Below are 16834 nucleotides of genomic sequence, written 5' to 3'. Positions count from 1 at the left end.
GGTGGGGATGGTGGATGGGCAGCTTAGGGTCCTGGCGGCGGTGGAGGCGGCTGGGCCAGGTCGGGGTGGGGGCGTCGTGGCAGTGCTCGCTAGCACCCATGCCCATGTGCGAGGTGGAAGGGGGAGGGGAAGGTGGAGGCCGCTGCGGGCAAGGAGGAAGACGACCGTCGCGCGGGGAGAAAGTGGGCCGTAGGGGCCACCGGCGGTGGAGGGCTAGAGAGGGGCAGTCAGGCATGGGGAAGAAGAGGGCAGAGAGGAGGGCGTCCGGATGTGGGAGTGAGGGAGCTGCGTCGGGCGCGGGAGGACGGGACGGGTGGGAGATAGCGAGTAGGATCAGGCACGGGCGTCCGGAGGTGGGCGTCCGTCCGGATGTTCGGGCGCTAATATCTCCGATAAAAAAGCTAGTAAGGCATGGGAGTACACAGAACTTACGCTAATAACTATGAAATATGGAAAGCCATGTGACACTAAAAAGCAATGATACAATTTTCATCAGTGTAGGCATTGATACAACTAGATCAAACTTGAAATGTTGGACCCAACTTTCACAATAATAAACCGGAAAAAAAATAAAGGATGAACACAAATTCTGTGAGTAAGAAGCATTTTCCAGCACCTATATATCAGTTCAACAATAGTACAAACATGGTACCACTTAAATAATGTGCCATGCGTGTAGTCAAGCTGTAATCCCCACAATTTTGTGACCTGAACTACATCAATAATCAAAACAATGTTGACCAAAGTTCCTCCCGGAAATAAGTATTTGATTGAGAAGTAAACATGGCACAAAGTGCAATGGCATGAGTTCACTACTGCTAGCATACAAATTTTCATACTAGACGCCTTGTACTAGCAACAAACAACAAACAAATGTCTAAGCTTTAGCTTGTACAGCTTGCATCCTCTATTGCAACTTGAATATCTGCATAGCAAAAGATAAGATGAATGAGAGAAATGTCCACAGTAGGCTCTAGGTTTTGTCGTGGCACCATCAATCGTTATCATAACACCATTACCGAGCACACAACCAATGAAAAATCACATGGCACATGTAGATCATGGATGGATAAACATTACGTATAGGCGGGTTGGGCAAGTAGGGATGGCCACACGATTAGGAGTCGACAAGAGCATGGTCCAAGGATAGAGACATGGCATGAGAGAGAGCATATAGATTAACTGCCGAAGACAACCGAGCATGAGACTCTTACTTTAGTTCCTCTCAAGCTGGCCTTTTGGGGCTAATCTTTTGTGGCCATAGATCAGGGTGCGGGGGAGTACGCCGAGTCCACTGCTTAGCGGCTCCCACCCCAACTCCATGGAGTTTGTTGGTTTTAGGGGTGCGTCACCCGAGCGCCCTTCAATCAGGGGGTCAGGTTGCTCTGTTTGGGGAGCCGGCGCAGCCCTCGAGGCCATTGTGGGGCCTCCCTGTCAGCGGAAGTGGTGGCTTCTAGGCACGTCCCTTCCGCTGATGTCTTATGTAGGTGGTTGATGGCATCTAGGCCATCGTGCCTAGTGGAGGAGTTATGGCATTCACCCCCACGCCATCCCACTTCATCTGGGAGATGGGACGTTAGGGCCATGTGGAGCAGATCTAGTGGAGGACGAGCCGCATCACTTGGTGCGCGTGGATCTAGGCCGTCAATGATAGTCAGTGGGCCCGAGGGGAGTCGGATCCCCTCAAGTCCCTCGAGGAGGCATGCACGGAGTGGGCGACGCACGTGGTGGAAAGTGGAGCGAGGACTTGACTCGTTGTCAGCGGTTCCCTGACTCTACCTTAACTGTGCGACCATCATCACGCAACCGCCTTGGGGCGTGCTGTGGGGATTGAAGAGATGCCTAGCCAGTTCCCTAGGGCCCCTTCAGGCCATTGATGGCTAATTAGAGGGCCAGGAGCCGCTCTTAGCGCATTGTCTGGGCTATAAAGGGAAGCCCTGGGGAACTCAATGTCTTGAATCCCTTCCTCCAGCCCCTTCTCTTCTTCTTCCTCTTAGATCCATTTCTTCGGCGACGATGGCGACGATGAATTGCGACGCTTCCCTCTGGGTGAGCCTGTCTTGGACCACCAGGCAATTGCTTCTTCGAGGGTGGAAGGACTCTAGTGAGCCAATGGGCACGGGCCAGGGCCGCTGGGCCCATTGTCCGTTGGCTCCTCGCTGGTGCAGCACTACGCCTGTGCCGGTGCAGGATGGTGGGCCGCTTGAGCTGGCATCTTGCACCATCTCCGTATCCTTGTCATCAGAGGCAGCGTCCATGGGGGTGAGGCGGTGCCTTGTGGTCGCCCATAGGCTTCTGGTCACCTACGGGGCTTGGGAATGCTCGAGCCACCTAGCGCCATCCGTGGGCTACGCCGTGTCACTTCCGGCCTGTGGTTGGGCCAGACGTGGCACTCTCCGGAGGGCTCAGACTGCTGAGGGCGAGGCTAATCTCCAAGCTATAGCTGGGAGACCTCTACCTCTTCTCAGTGCACTTCGCCCCTCCTGTGGGTGACTGACCGAGCTTCTAGGCTTGGGGTCCCCGACCTCCTCTTTCACTCTCAATGAATACCATCTCTTCAGGGGAGGTAGGGTCACTTGCATGCCGGTCGCCGGTGGGTCTTCTCCAACACCTTGCCGCGGCACCGACACCTTGCATCTTCTAGCGGTTTTTGCCACCGTATATTGTAATCGGGTCATTCCCAATTAATGAAATGAAATTACTTTCATTTGTAATCCCATTGCTCTTGAGTCATGCTTAGAGACTAAGTCCCTCGTTGGGATGGGATGTTACGAATATGGCCTCGTTGGCCAAGATCACCGTGCCCATGCTACTAACGGGTAAGTCTGTGAGAACCCCGGGTTTACGGTCATTCCCTGGGTAGCAGAACCATCCAATTTATAAGAGCACAAGTACAACGGCAGCCCACAAGCGGTCGCACTGTCATACTTGAGCGTATATAAACCCGGTAGTCCGTCGAGTACCACAAAAGGTCTCGATTCAACCAACATACAACAAAGATCGTACATGATTCAACATACATGTCACATGTTACATACAGTTTACAAATATGACTTCATACATCAGAGTATGATTAAAAGTTATTACAAACCAATTTCAGGTAAAATAGTAGCGGAAGCAAATAGAGTTTGAAACCAACATCTGTCATCATTGTTCAAATACAGTGCCAGCTCATGATCACAATCCCACAAAAGCATAAGAGAGGGATTAACAAGAGATGCCTTGCCCAGGTGAAGGGTCGAGATGGCGACTAGAGGGGGGGGGGGTGAATAGTCTTTTCTAAAATTAATCGCGTCGGCTAACCGATACAAATGCGGAATTAAAACTATCGGTCTAGCCAAGACTATACCCCACTATATATGTTTACTAGCACCTTGCAAAGATAACAATTATGCAACAAAGGTGCCGGGCTAGTTAGAGCTCTCCTAAACAATTCTAGGAGCAAGGTTACACAAACCTATGCCACTAGTATTTTAAGCAACAAGGGAGCTCCTACACATGCTAGTAAGCAAAAGCACAAAGCTAACAAAGCTCACTAGCAATGCTCAATAACAAGGCAACCAATGCCAAATTAGAGAGCACAATTACTTAGCTACACAAACTAAGTAATGTGACTAACAAGGTTACATAAACCAAATTAGCCACGCAAGGGAGCTACTTCTATGCTACACAAGCATGAAGGTAACTAGCAAGCTACACAAGCTAACTAATTACAAAAACAACAACACAAGCTTAATGTATATGAAAGTAAACGCAAGCTTGTGTAACGGAGATGCAAACCAACGGGAAGAACAAGGTTGACACAATGATTTTTCTCCCGAGGTTCACGTGTTTGCCAACACGCTAGTCCCCGTTGTGTCGACCGCTCACTTGGTGGTTCGGCGGCTAATTGGCATCACCCGCCAAGCCCGCACATCGGGCGCCGCAAGAACCTACCCCTTGAGTGAGGGTAGCTCAATGACACGCTTTACTAATGTTGCTCTTCGCGACTCCCGTGGGGCGAGCACAAGTGCCCCTCACAAGCACTTCTCCGGAGCGCCGCACAAGCTTCTTGCGCGCTTCGACGGAGACCACCACCAAGCCGTCTAGGAGGTGGCAACCTCCAAGAGTAACAAGCACCACCGGCTTGCAACTCGATCACCTAGTGCCACTCGATGCAACCTCACGATGCAATCACACTAGAATCGCTCACTCACACAATCGAATGATCACTATCAAGTATATGTGTGATGGAGGGCTCCCAAGCACTCACAAGCATGGACACTAAGTCCCTTGAGGTGCTCAGCACTAGCCATGGCCAAGGGCCACTTCTATTTATAGCCCCAAGGGCTAAACTAGCCGTTACCCCTTCACTGGGCAACGGTCGGGCCGACCGAACGCTCCGATCGTGTTGACCGGACGCTGGACCTCAGCGTCCGGTCGCCCGCAGACGACCATGTGTCCTGATTCCAACGGTCACTTGACCTGACCGGACGCACCAGCTTCAACTGACCGGACGCTGGACCCTTAGCGTCCGGTCGTTTCCAGTAAGGTACCGACCTCGACCGGACGCGGCAGCTTCAACTGACCGGACCTGGACCCTCAGCATCCGGTCGTTTCCAGTAAGCTCCCGAGCATGACCGGATGCGTCTGGTCGAACGCGATCGGACGCAGCACCAGCGTCCGGTCACTCTCCAGCTACTGCTATACTCCACGTCAGCGCGACCGGACGCAGGCAGTCAGCGTCCGGTGCATTTGGATCCAGCGTCCGGTCACTTGACCAACGCTGGCATCACCTTCATTTTCTTCACCCTTACTCAAGTGTGCTAACCACAAGAATTTGCATCCGGCGCAATAGAAAATAGACATTCCATTTTCCCGAAAGCGCCGAATCCCGCCGAGCCTGCTCGGCGGGAGGGAGAGACCCAAAACCCATCTCAACCCTGCAAACACCACCTCCTTTGTAAATGTGCCAACACCACCAAGTGAACACCATCATGTGTTTGTGTGTTAGCATTTTCACAATCATTTCCCAAAGGATGTTAGCCACTCAACTTGCCACGCCACTCGATCCTAGCGACAATGCAAAGTTAGATCACTCGAGTGGCACTAGATGACCGATATGCAAACAAGTTTGCCCCTCTTGATAGTACGGCCATCTATCCTAAACCCGATCATAAACTTCTCTACACACCTATGACCGGTGAAATGAAATGCCCTAGGTTATACCTTTGCCTTGCGCATTCCATTCCATCTCCTCCAATGCCGATGCAACACATGCACCAACACGATCAACAATGATATGATCCACTTCATATCATCACATGATCATATTGGTTCATCGATCTTGACTCCACTTGCTCTTCACCGTTGCCATCGTCCATCGGCGCCAAGTCTTGCTCAAGCTTCACTGCCACGCGGTCCATCACTCCAAAGCCTTCGACTTGCCCTTCACGCTTGCAACCGGTCCATCAAGCCAAGTCTTGTCTTGATCTTCTCCACCTTGATCACATGACTCAATGTCATGTCTCATGTGCAATAAGCTCCTTCATCATCATATGTGTGAGCTTTGCAACATCTCCAAGCCATTTTCACCTCCATGGCATATGTTGCTCACACACATGTACCTGTGGACTAATCACCTGTGTATCTCACATAAACACAATTAGTCCACCTAGGTTGTCACTCAATTACCAAAACCAACAAGGACCTTTCACCAGGGCCCTAGTCCTCGTCCACGGCAGGATAGAAGCAGTTCTTATAGTAGCCATGATACATCGTATTATCTGCAACATTGGGAAATAAACCATAAGTACAAGAAGGTACTCAGCTAGACTTACCCATCATAAACCAAAAATAAAGTGACTCCAAGGATTATGCAAGGCTATGTAAGTGGAGCTAGCTTGATAACATTTTGCATAAAAAGCTTACCAATTCAAGTATGCAGTTATAATTTGGTCATCAAGTTAATTATAGCTATTCATCTCTTGATTAGAAACTAACTTGTGCCAAACATGTGGTATATCATTTAGTAGCATAACAATAATAACCATAGCCGGTGTAGTAATTCCTTGTTCATCATAATCATCATTCCATAATACACTTACTACGATGTTGGGACAAGCCAAGTTTCTCACTGTCCGGGAGAGACAGTGATTCGATCGATTTCAACCAGCTGTAATGGAAACGGGGATCCCGATCTTCCGTCAGGTAGAGGTAACTATTGTTGTGGCGGAGAATGACACACCTATCCGGCTTCAGATCGAAAGATCGAACCCTGCAATCTTAGCACCACAACTCCTTTGGTTATCAACCAAGTCACAGACCAGGTTGACCTCGCCAAGAAGGCTAATCCCTACCTACGCAACGAAGAACACAAGCAAGAACAAGAAGGAACACAACCAAATTGTAGATGAATGATTAATCTCACGAAGTTGGGGTCTCACAAACTGATGAACGGCGAAACTGTTCTTGACAGAATAATCTAAGCAAAACCCAAACCCTAATGGAGGGGCGGCGACTGTTTATGAAGACTCTAGGGTCGTGCAAGACCCCTAGATGCGCCACTAATGGGCCCAAACACGATACATGGTCCAACGGACCAAAAGACGGTGTCGCAGCACCTTGGCAGATTCTGGATGCTAACTTGTGACCACGATTCCTGTTGAGTCCGAATAGCTTTTGACATGAGACCACTTGGATTGGCTTCCTTATTAAATTATCTTTCCATCCATATATGGATCATCAAAAACGGAGTCCAGATACGTCCTGGGTGACCAGTTTAAGGCAGACTGGTCCTGGAGGCCGAGGCAGACTCGAAATCATGTTGGACCGGGCCTCCGGTTCCTGTTGGACGTCCTTGCTGATCATCTTCACCTCCACCACGTCCTCTAAGTCCTTCATGACCCTCTCCAATGTTCCTAAGCAAGATAACATCATTAGGTAGTTGTCTATTCTCAAAAGTATAAAAAGGATCGCTTAAGAACGAGCTCACCTCTAAATTGAGTTGACGCATTCGAGCCCGGGTCATTGGACCTTGCATGACGGTTGGAGGATCAGCGGGTACATCCAAAGGAGTGATGTCATCATCATCCTCCCCCTCTTGAAATGGAGTTATCCTCGACTCAAGTTCATCTTCTTCTCCCAAATAAGGTTTCAAATCTACAATGTTAAAGGTGGGACTAACCCTGAACTCGGGTGGCAACTCAAGTTTGCAGGCATTATCATTTATTTTCTCAATTATCTTATAAGGACCAGCTGCTCTTGGCATTAATTTAGACTTACGCAGCTCAGAAAATCTATCTTTTCTCAAATGTAACCAAACGAAATCACCCGGTTCAAGTTTAATCTCGTTTCTACCTTTACTATCAGTAATTCTATACTTTTCATTCATTCTTTCAATATTTGCTTTAGTTGTTTCGTGCAACTTATGAATAAAATCAGCACGCTCTCTAGCTTCACTATGTATTCTCTCAGTGGTAGGTAAAGGCAAAAGATCAATAGGAGCACGGGGGTTAAAACCATACACTACCTAAAAAGGACTTACCTTGGTGGTGGAATGTTCCGCCCTGTTATATGCAAACTCCACATGCGGCAAACACTATTCCCACATCTTCAAATTGAGCTTCAAAATTGCTCTCAACATGGTGGACAATGTTCGATTCACAACCTTAGTTTGCCCATCAGTTTGGGGATGACATGTTGTAGAAAATAGCAGCTTGGTCCCCAATTTATTCCACAACGTGCGCCAAAAATGACTCAAGAATTTTGCGTCGCGATCTGAAACAATAGTAGAAGGCATACCATGCAAGCGAATGATGTCTTGAAAGAAAAGGTCAGCAATATGAACAGCATCGTTGCTCTTATGACAAGGAATAAAATGTGCCATCTTAGAAAAATGATCAACCACCACAAAAATGCTATCCCTCCCCCTCTTAGTCCTTGGCAAACCCAACACAAAATCCATAGATATATCAGCCCAAGGAGTAGAAGGAATAGGAAGAGGCATATACAAACCATGTGGGTTCAACTGCGACTTAGCTTTTTGACATGTGGCACACCGAGCCACGTACCGCTCTACATCTCGCCTCATCCTTGGCCAAAAGAAGTGTGTGGACAACACCTCCTCCGTCTTTTTAGCACCAAAATGTCCCATCAATCTGCCTCCATGTGCCTCCTGCAACAACAAAAGACGAACAGAACAAACTGGAATGCATAGGCGGTTAGCTCTAAAGAAAAACCCATCATTGATCATAAACTTATTCCATGTACGTCCCTCTCTATAATTAAGCAACACATCCTTAAAATCAGGATCAAGCGCATATTGTTCTTTTATTGATTGAAGACCAAAAATCCGACAATCAAGTTGGGACAGCAATGTATATCTTCTAGACAAAACATCAGCAATCACATTATCCTTCCCTTTCTTGTGTTTGATAATATAAGGAAAAGATTCAATAAATTCAACCCATTTAGCATGCCTACGATTCAGATTATTTTGAGAGCGAAGATACTTAAGCGATTCATGATCAGAATGAATAACAAATTCTTTAGGCCACAAATAATGACGCCACGTCTCTAAAGAATGAACAAGTACATACAATTCCTTATCATACGTGGAATAATTAAGAACAGGGCCATGCAATTTTTACTAAAGTAAGCAATGGGTTTACTATCTTGCATCAAAACACCTCCAATGCCAACTCCACTAGCATCACATTCTAGCTCAAAAGTCTTACCAAAGTTTGGAAGTTGCAGCAATGGTGGGTGTGTAAGCTTGTCCTTCAAAGTGTCAAAGGACTCCTCATGTGCCTTTCCCCAATGGAACACCACTCCTTTCTTTGTCAACTCATGCAATGGGGCAGCAATGGTGCTGAAATCTTTGATGAAGCGGCGGTAGAATCCTGTAAGACTAAGAAAACTCCTCACCTGTGTGATGGTTTGGGGAACCGGCCAGCTCTTTATGGCTTCAATTTTCATCTCGTCCACCTCAATTCCCTGTGGAGTTATAACATAGTCAAGAAAAGAAACTTGATCCGTGCAAAAGATGCACTTCTCAAGGTTACCAAATAAACGTGCATCACGTAAAGCATTAAAAACAACACGTAAGTGATCCATATGTTCATCAAAAGACTTGTTGTAAATCAATATATCATCAAAGTAAACTACCACAAAATGACCAATAAAAGCTCTTAAAACCTCATTCATTAAGCGCATGAAAGTGCTAGGTGCATTTGTCAAACCAAAAGGCATAACTAACCACTCATACAACCCGAATTTGGTTTTAAATGCAGTTTTCCATTCATCTCCAAGTTTCATTCTAATCTGGTGGTAGCCACTTCACAAGTCAATCTTAGTAAAAATTATAGAACCACACAACTCATCAAGCATGTCGTCTAGTCTAGGAATAGGATGACGATACTGAATAGTAATATTATTGATGGCTCTACAATCAACACACATACGCCAAGTTCCATCTTTCTTAGGAACCAAAAGTATAGGAACATCACAAGGACTAAGGCTTTCACGTACATACCCATGGTCTAAAAGGTCTTGGACTTGCCGCTAAATTTCCTTAGTCTCCTCGGGATTGGTTCGATAGGCAGCACGGTTGGGCAAGGTTGCTCCCAGAATCAAATCAATTTTATGCTCTATTCCTCTCATAGGTGGCAGCCCCGTGGGTATCTCAGCTGGAAAAATGTCCTCATACTCCTGCAAAAGGTTAGTGACAGCAAGAGGCACCGAGCTAACAATATCATCAAGTGAAAACATAGCTCGTTTGCATACCAAAGCATAGCAAATATCATCATCAGAAATTTCAGCAAAGTCACATTTTGTTGCAAGCATAACACCACCCTTCAATTTAATTCCCTCAGCCTTAGAAATAGATGTAGACTTATCCTTTTTGGTGGGAAAATAGAATTAGCAACTTGCTGATTTTCATATTGAACATCATTCAAACTAGCAGTGCGTTGTCTATCAGCTTGTACAATTTGAGCAGGTGTCAAAGGTACCAAAGTAATTTTCTTTCCTTTCTGCACAAAAGTGTATTTATTACTTCTACCATGGTGTGTAGCATCATTATCATGTTCCCAAGGACGACCCAATAAAAGTGAACAAGCTTGCATAGGTACCACATCACAATCAACAGAATTAGCATAAGAACCAATGGAAAATGAAACTCTGCAAGTTTGTGTTACCTTTGCTTTACCAGAATCATTTAGCCACTGAATATGGTATGGACGTGGGTGTGGGCATGTGGTCAAGCCAAGCTTCTTGACCAAATCAGAACTCACCAAATTGTTGCAGCTACCTCCATCAATAATGACACATGCTCGACGGTTGCTGATGACGAAGAAAATCTAGAACAAGTTATGGCGTTGTAGCTTCTCAGGTTGCTGGACTTGTGAGCTGAGCACCCGCTGTACAATGATGCTCCTATAGGCCACCGTGGCCTCATCACCAAGGACTTCACCGTCCTCCTCATCTGCATCTCGGTCTTTTTCATCCTCAATGTCAGAGGTGCTGATGTAACCATCTTCTGTAGCAATATATGCCCACTGACTTAGATAGTCCTTCTGCACATGGCCAATGCCATGGCAATGGTGGCACTAAATGCTCGAAGTGCGTCCCGTCGATGCAATGGATGAGGCACTCTTGATAGGCACCTACAAAGAATTTTTACCTGAATCTGAAGGTCGTGTGGGAGGTGCCTTAGGTGTAGTGGACACTCCAGAGGCTGTTGGTCGCTTGCTCGCTGGTGGAGGCACCCAAAAAGTGGTTGGGTTGGTCAGCCTCAAAGATGGTGCCGAGCCTGGCGTGTATGTGGTGCTGACCTTGCTCTTGCTCTGTTGTTCACGCCCCTGTAATTCCTTTTCTGCAAGCATAGCAAACTGAAACAACTGGTTGATAGTGTTAAATTCTTTATAATCAACAATGTCCTGAATCTCATGCCTCAAACCCGAATAAAAACGACAAATGGCATCTTCATTCCCCTCCACAACACTACAACGCATCAATCCCTTTTGGAGCTCACCATAGTAATCTTGTACAGATTTATCTTCTTGTTCTAATTGCATTAATTTCTTACATAAATCTCTATGATAAGGAGGAACAAAGCGATCACGCATAGCTACCTTAAGTTCTTCCCACGTACCAGGTAAAGCATCCTGTGTAGCTAGCCCATTCCACCAAATAATGGCAAAATCCTTAAACTCACTAGTAGCTTGTCGAACTCTATGATGCTCAGGCACAAGGTGGGCACTAAACTTTTGTTCTACCATCATCTCCCAATCTAGATATCCCTCAGCATCATAATGACCCGAAAAAGATGGTATTGTGAACTTAATCTTAGCATAAGGATCATCGGGTACACGGTGATTATTACCTTGATGGTGGTGGACACCACCCATATCTGTCGTGTTGCGGTGAAGACGTCGTCGTAATCTTTCTTGTCGGAAGGCTGCTTGATCTATGTTCCCAATGGCATCATGCACCGTGTCTTCTGGCAAGAGACCATCGGTGTTGCTGCCGAAGACGTCACTGTTATTGACCGCCACCAATGTTTCCAACTCAGTAACCTTGTCGATCAGCGTGGAAATTCATTTGTCCAATCTCTCCATGTTGTTGCCAATGTTGAGTTCAATGAGTGCGTCAATGACGGCCTTCCTAATGGCCTCATTCATCCTTTTTGGGCATCCTCTACAACAACTTGTAGTTGCTCTTGGCTGACATACTCGTTGAAACCCTTAGGATTGTTATCTCTAGTCTGATCACCTCTTGCCATTGTAAACACAAAAATAGGAACAAACGGTGAAAGTTATCCCTACCAAATGACTATGTGGTTGTAGTGGTGTCACTTTTCACAGCAAGTGGAAGCGTCTTACCAAGCTCTTACAAAGTTCTTATCAATGCAAGCAGTGGGTGGTACAACCGGTGGCTGGTTCGTGATACCAGTGAGGTAGTGGTACCGAGATTGCAAGGCCCTCTTTCTGTACTGATCTGAAAAGTTCGTGGAGCTTGGAAGACACATAAAAAGTAATATGTATATCTGGCACACAAGTCAGTAACAGAAAGTAATGCTGAATTTTAGTCCAAAGTACTTGTTCTCGTTGCTGGTCTAAAATGCTCTAAGTACCAGGTGTGTAACAAACAAGCAAGTATGGTGGATAGCAAGGTGATTGGTGTGTGAAAAACAAGTATGGTGGATGGAAATAGCAACACAAACAAGGAACTAGATAGCACACGCTAACACAACTCACTTTGGTCTTCTCTATGTGCTCCTCTAGATATTATTCCTCTTTTGCCCCTCTTTTTTCTATTTTTTGGGTTGTCGTTGTTTTTTTGGGAAATTTCAACTTTTTTATTTTATTTTTTTGATATTTTTTATTCACTTAGGAGCACAAAGGAAGTAACCACAAAAAATATGAGCTTAAACAAGTGAAAGACGTGGCCTGTGGAATTTTCAGAAAACTTGCTCAAAATCGACAAAAACCTTGTGGCCATGAAAAGAGGATCTTGTGACCACTTTTTTACCAATTTAAAATTTTCCAACCCCAAAGAAACAGGGGATGGACAGATCCAAAATTTTTTTCTGATCAATTTTATATATGGAACATCCAAATCAGAGTTCATATGAGAAAACTAGACCAGTTTTAAGAATTGGCTCCGAATTAGAGGACAAAACGGGAACAATGTGCGTAAAATTGGTCACCACAGCAAAGATTTGATGGAAACGATGGGGGAAAACACATGAACTGGACTCTAACATGACCTAACCAGCAACAAGATTTTGACCAGGACACAAACTCAACACGACGGACTCTGAAACCGAAATATGCAAAGGCTATGGCGCGGAAGGTTCTAGGACGGGGAAAAAATATGGCACTGGACTATGGGACAAAAGCGAAACACTCAAAACTAGGGGATAAATATGAACCTGATGGTATATCTTAGCTCTGATTACCACTTAATGGAAATGGGGATCCCGATCTTCCATCAGGTAGAGGTAACTATCGCTGTGGTGGAGAATGACACACTGATCCGGCTTCAGATCGAAAGATCGAACCCTGCAATCTTAGCACCACAGCTCCTCTGGTTATCAACCAAGTCATGGACCAGGTTGACCTCACCAAGAAGGCTAATCCCTACCTGTGCAATGAAGAACACAAGCAAGAACAAGAAGGAACACAACCAAATTGTAGATGAATGATTAATCTCACAAAGTTGGGGTCTCACAAACCGATGAACGGCGAAACTATTCTTGACAGAATAATCTAAGCAAAACCCAAACCCTAATGGAGGGGCGGCGGCTATTTATGAAGACTCTAGGGTCATGCAAGACCCCTGGACGTGCCCCTAATGGGCCCAAACACGATACATGGTCCAACGGACCAAAAGACAGTGTCGCAGCACCCTGATAGATTGTAGATGCTAACTTGTGACCATGATTCCTATTGATTCCGAACAGCTTTTGACATAAGACCACTTGGATTGGCTTCCTTATCAAATTAGCTTTCCATCCATATATGGATCATCGAAAACAGAGTCCGGATACGTCCTAGGTGACCAGTTTAAGGCAGACTGGTCCTGGAGGCCAAGGCAGACTCGAAATCATGTTGGACCGGGCCTCCGAATCCTGTTGGACGTCCTTGCTGGTCATCTTTGCCTCCACCACATCCTCTAAGTCCTTCATGACCCTCTCCAATGTTCCTAAGCAAGATAGCATCATTAGGTAGTAGTCTATTCTCAAAAGTATAAAAAGGATCGCTTAAGAACGAGCTCACCTCTAAATTGAGTTGACGCATTCGAGCCCAGGTCATTGGACCTTGCATGACGGTTGGAGGATCAGCAGGTACATCTGAAGGAGTGATGTCCTCATCAAGCTGGGAATTTATTCCTAACACAAACCTAGGCAGACAAGATCAACGGTCACCTTAGGTCACCTTTGGTACAACTGAGGTGCATATTTCACGGGTTCGATCAGCGTTGCACAGTCAGGGACGACCAGCTGCCAGGACATTGAGGCCTGGCCTGCCCTTGGGCTCACGTCTAGCTCCCCGCACATCCTTACTACCATCTAGAGTGCGCACTCTTACAGAACGGGGCCTAGCCTTAGTTGAGCTACTCGGCTTCGTGGTCGGAACGAGTTATCCGACCAGCTAAGTGAGAGGCATGCGTTCAATCTCAACAGAAGCGGCAACAATGGTACGGAACTTAATTGGCACAGATGGAATCACATGAGCCAACCTACGCATAGACTCCGTCCGACCTCCAGTTACATTACCCATGGTTCTTTTCTACGATAGCAAATATAGCCAACCGTGCTCCGGTATCCACCTATATCTCGCAGGTGACAGGAAATCACCCAACTTCTACTAGTTTAAGCATGGCTAAGCATATATTCGATCCTGGACCTACACAGGGTTAAAGGTATATTTATCTGGATAAGGTAGTTCTATGCATCAAGTGTTTCCAATTCAACTCTTATAACCTAATGCATCAAACATAAAGGACTCAAGTGATATTTTGTACAACATGGGAGGCTTAAATGATCCAGGGTTTGCCTTTGATAAAAGAAGTTGGCCCATGGTCTAGGCACTCGGGTAAGTCATCAAGAGTTTGCTCCTCTCCTTCTAGAGCTATGGCCTAAGGTGCCTCCTGTTGTTCCTCCGGCTCTTCTTTGAACTCCAACAGGGTTATCCCTTCGGACGATCCTATATGCATGAGTAGGAAATAAGATATCATGGATGCATATATAATGACAGGTATAATATGATATGTTGTGATGAATGCATCCTGATAAGTGTTCTCAGTAGCATTGCATTAAGGTGATAACATGTTACATTTTCTTTTACTGAGTAGGTGCATATCTCTTCTCAAGTAACTTAAACAAACACTTATGTAAATCATTTTCTAGACTACAAGACAGTAGCCACTTGTTTTGATCATAACTGGAGTTATACGCATCAAAATAATATGGTCATGGACTTTCTGGAAAGCTCACGAAATTGCCTACAACTTTCTTTTAATCATCTTAATGTGATTCAATAGTTATCTTGGTCTAACAATTTAATCTTTCAGATCTGTCCTGAGAGTAAACATTTCTGACAGCAGATTTCTAACAGCCATAATTCTTAAACCATAAGACCTATGACTATAAAAATTTAATACCAGGTAGATAAGTGAGTTATCTACAACTTTGTTATTAACAAGTTTTACAGAAAAGATCATTATCATTATGAAATCATCACCACAACAGAAACTACACATGCAGTCATCTACTTGAATTATAAAGCAATAATTAACTAGTTACCTATAAACAAATACTTCTAAGCTTCACTAATAGTATCAACAGATTATATGCATCACACACACCACAGAAAACATCATGGTTAAGCCTAACTAATTTATTTATATTCATTTATTAATTTCCTTAGATAATAAGGTGATTTACAGAGTAAACATTTCCATTGCTCAATAAATTCTGAGAAAATTACAGTAGGCTACACATGACCCTAGTAGTCTTGTACAAATTTCATGCCATTTGGATAAGTATAGCTACCTCTACAAAAATAACAAGTTACATATGCTTATCTTAGCAAAAATAGTTTAGCATAGTGAAAAGTGTCAAGCAATAGATTTAATATTTTTTTTACTTTCCTCCTAGCATGAGAATACTATGTAAAAATTTGTATGATCATATGGTATGTATTTTTACCCCAATTAATTTCACTAGAATCTAGCAATTAATTAAGATTAAATAGGAAGACCATAAAACAATATGCTTACTGTAGGTTTAGTATTTTTACTAGCTAGAGCATATCAACACAAGACCAGCAAAATTTGAATCACAATTTTATCACCTTCCTAGCTCAAGTTATGTAATTTACAAGATAGAAACTATTTTAAAAACACTTATCTTGCTGAATTTAATTCTCCAAAAAAATACCATAAAGAGTAGATTTCATATTTTTATCAAATAGTACACTTCAAGATGAATCAAAAAAAATTTGGTTCACCCCATTTGGACACTCCTAGGTCTATATATAATTTTTTCAATTAGCAACAAAATCTGTGAAATACATAAAGAAAATCAAATTTACTCGGGCGCTACAGTTAGGTGCACCCGGTCTATACACCCATGGTGGCTGATAGTAGGGGCATATAGGTCAACCCAACCCCATGCACTAGTGAGACCAAGGCAGAGGCGGTGGTTGATTGTAGAAAAGCTCACCGACGACGAGGTGCCGGCGGTAGCGTCACCCTCGATGTGTTCCCCAACCTATTCCGCATCTATGGGTGCCCTTGGTTGGCTCAGAGGCTAACCGGAGCTAGCTCAACGGTGGCCATGGCAGGCGGCGGTGAGCACTGCTGTGGCTTTAGGGATACCTATTGAAGACCTAGGGTTAGGTGAGGGCAACGGTGGAGCGGCGATGAAGCTTGGCCACATGCATGGCATAGCGGCGGCGAGAACACGGCGATGAGCAGCCATGTTCTGGCACCGGTGTGCCGGCGTTGGCTTGATGGCCAACAGCATGAGCTAGACGGTGACCCTAGGCTAACCCTAACGAGAGAAAAGCATGAGCAAGATGGCTCGGTGGAGCATGGCCACGGCGAGCACAAACTCGGTGGCGCTCTAGCGAGGGCGCAACTATGGTGAACTCGCCCTTAGGCGTTTACCTTGGCTTGGGTTAAGGCAATGGGTGGTCGATGGGGTGGAGGTGGTGATGGCCGAGCGATGCACATGAGCAATCAGACAATGGCACAGTGGCGGCAGCGAGCGAGCTCAGCGGAGGTGTGGCGGCGATGGTGTGGCACTGTAGTTTCGCTCGGTGGGCGCGAGAGTGAGAGAGAG

This window comes from Miscanthus floridulus, chromosome 9 (genome assembly GCF_019320115.1).
Source record: "Miscanthus floridulus cultivar M001 chromosome 9, ASM1932011v1, whole genome shotgun sequence".
Classification (NCBI taxonomy): domain Eukaryota; kingdom Viridiplantae; phylum Streptophyta; class Magnoliopsida; order Poales; family Poaceae; genus Miscanthus; species Miscanthus floridulus.
This window is presented reverse-complemented; position numbering follows the sequence as displayed.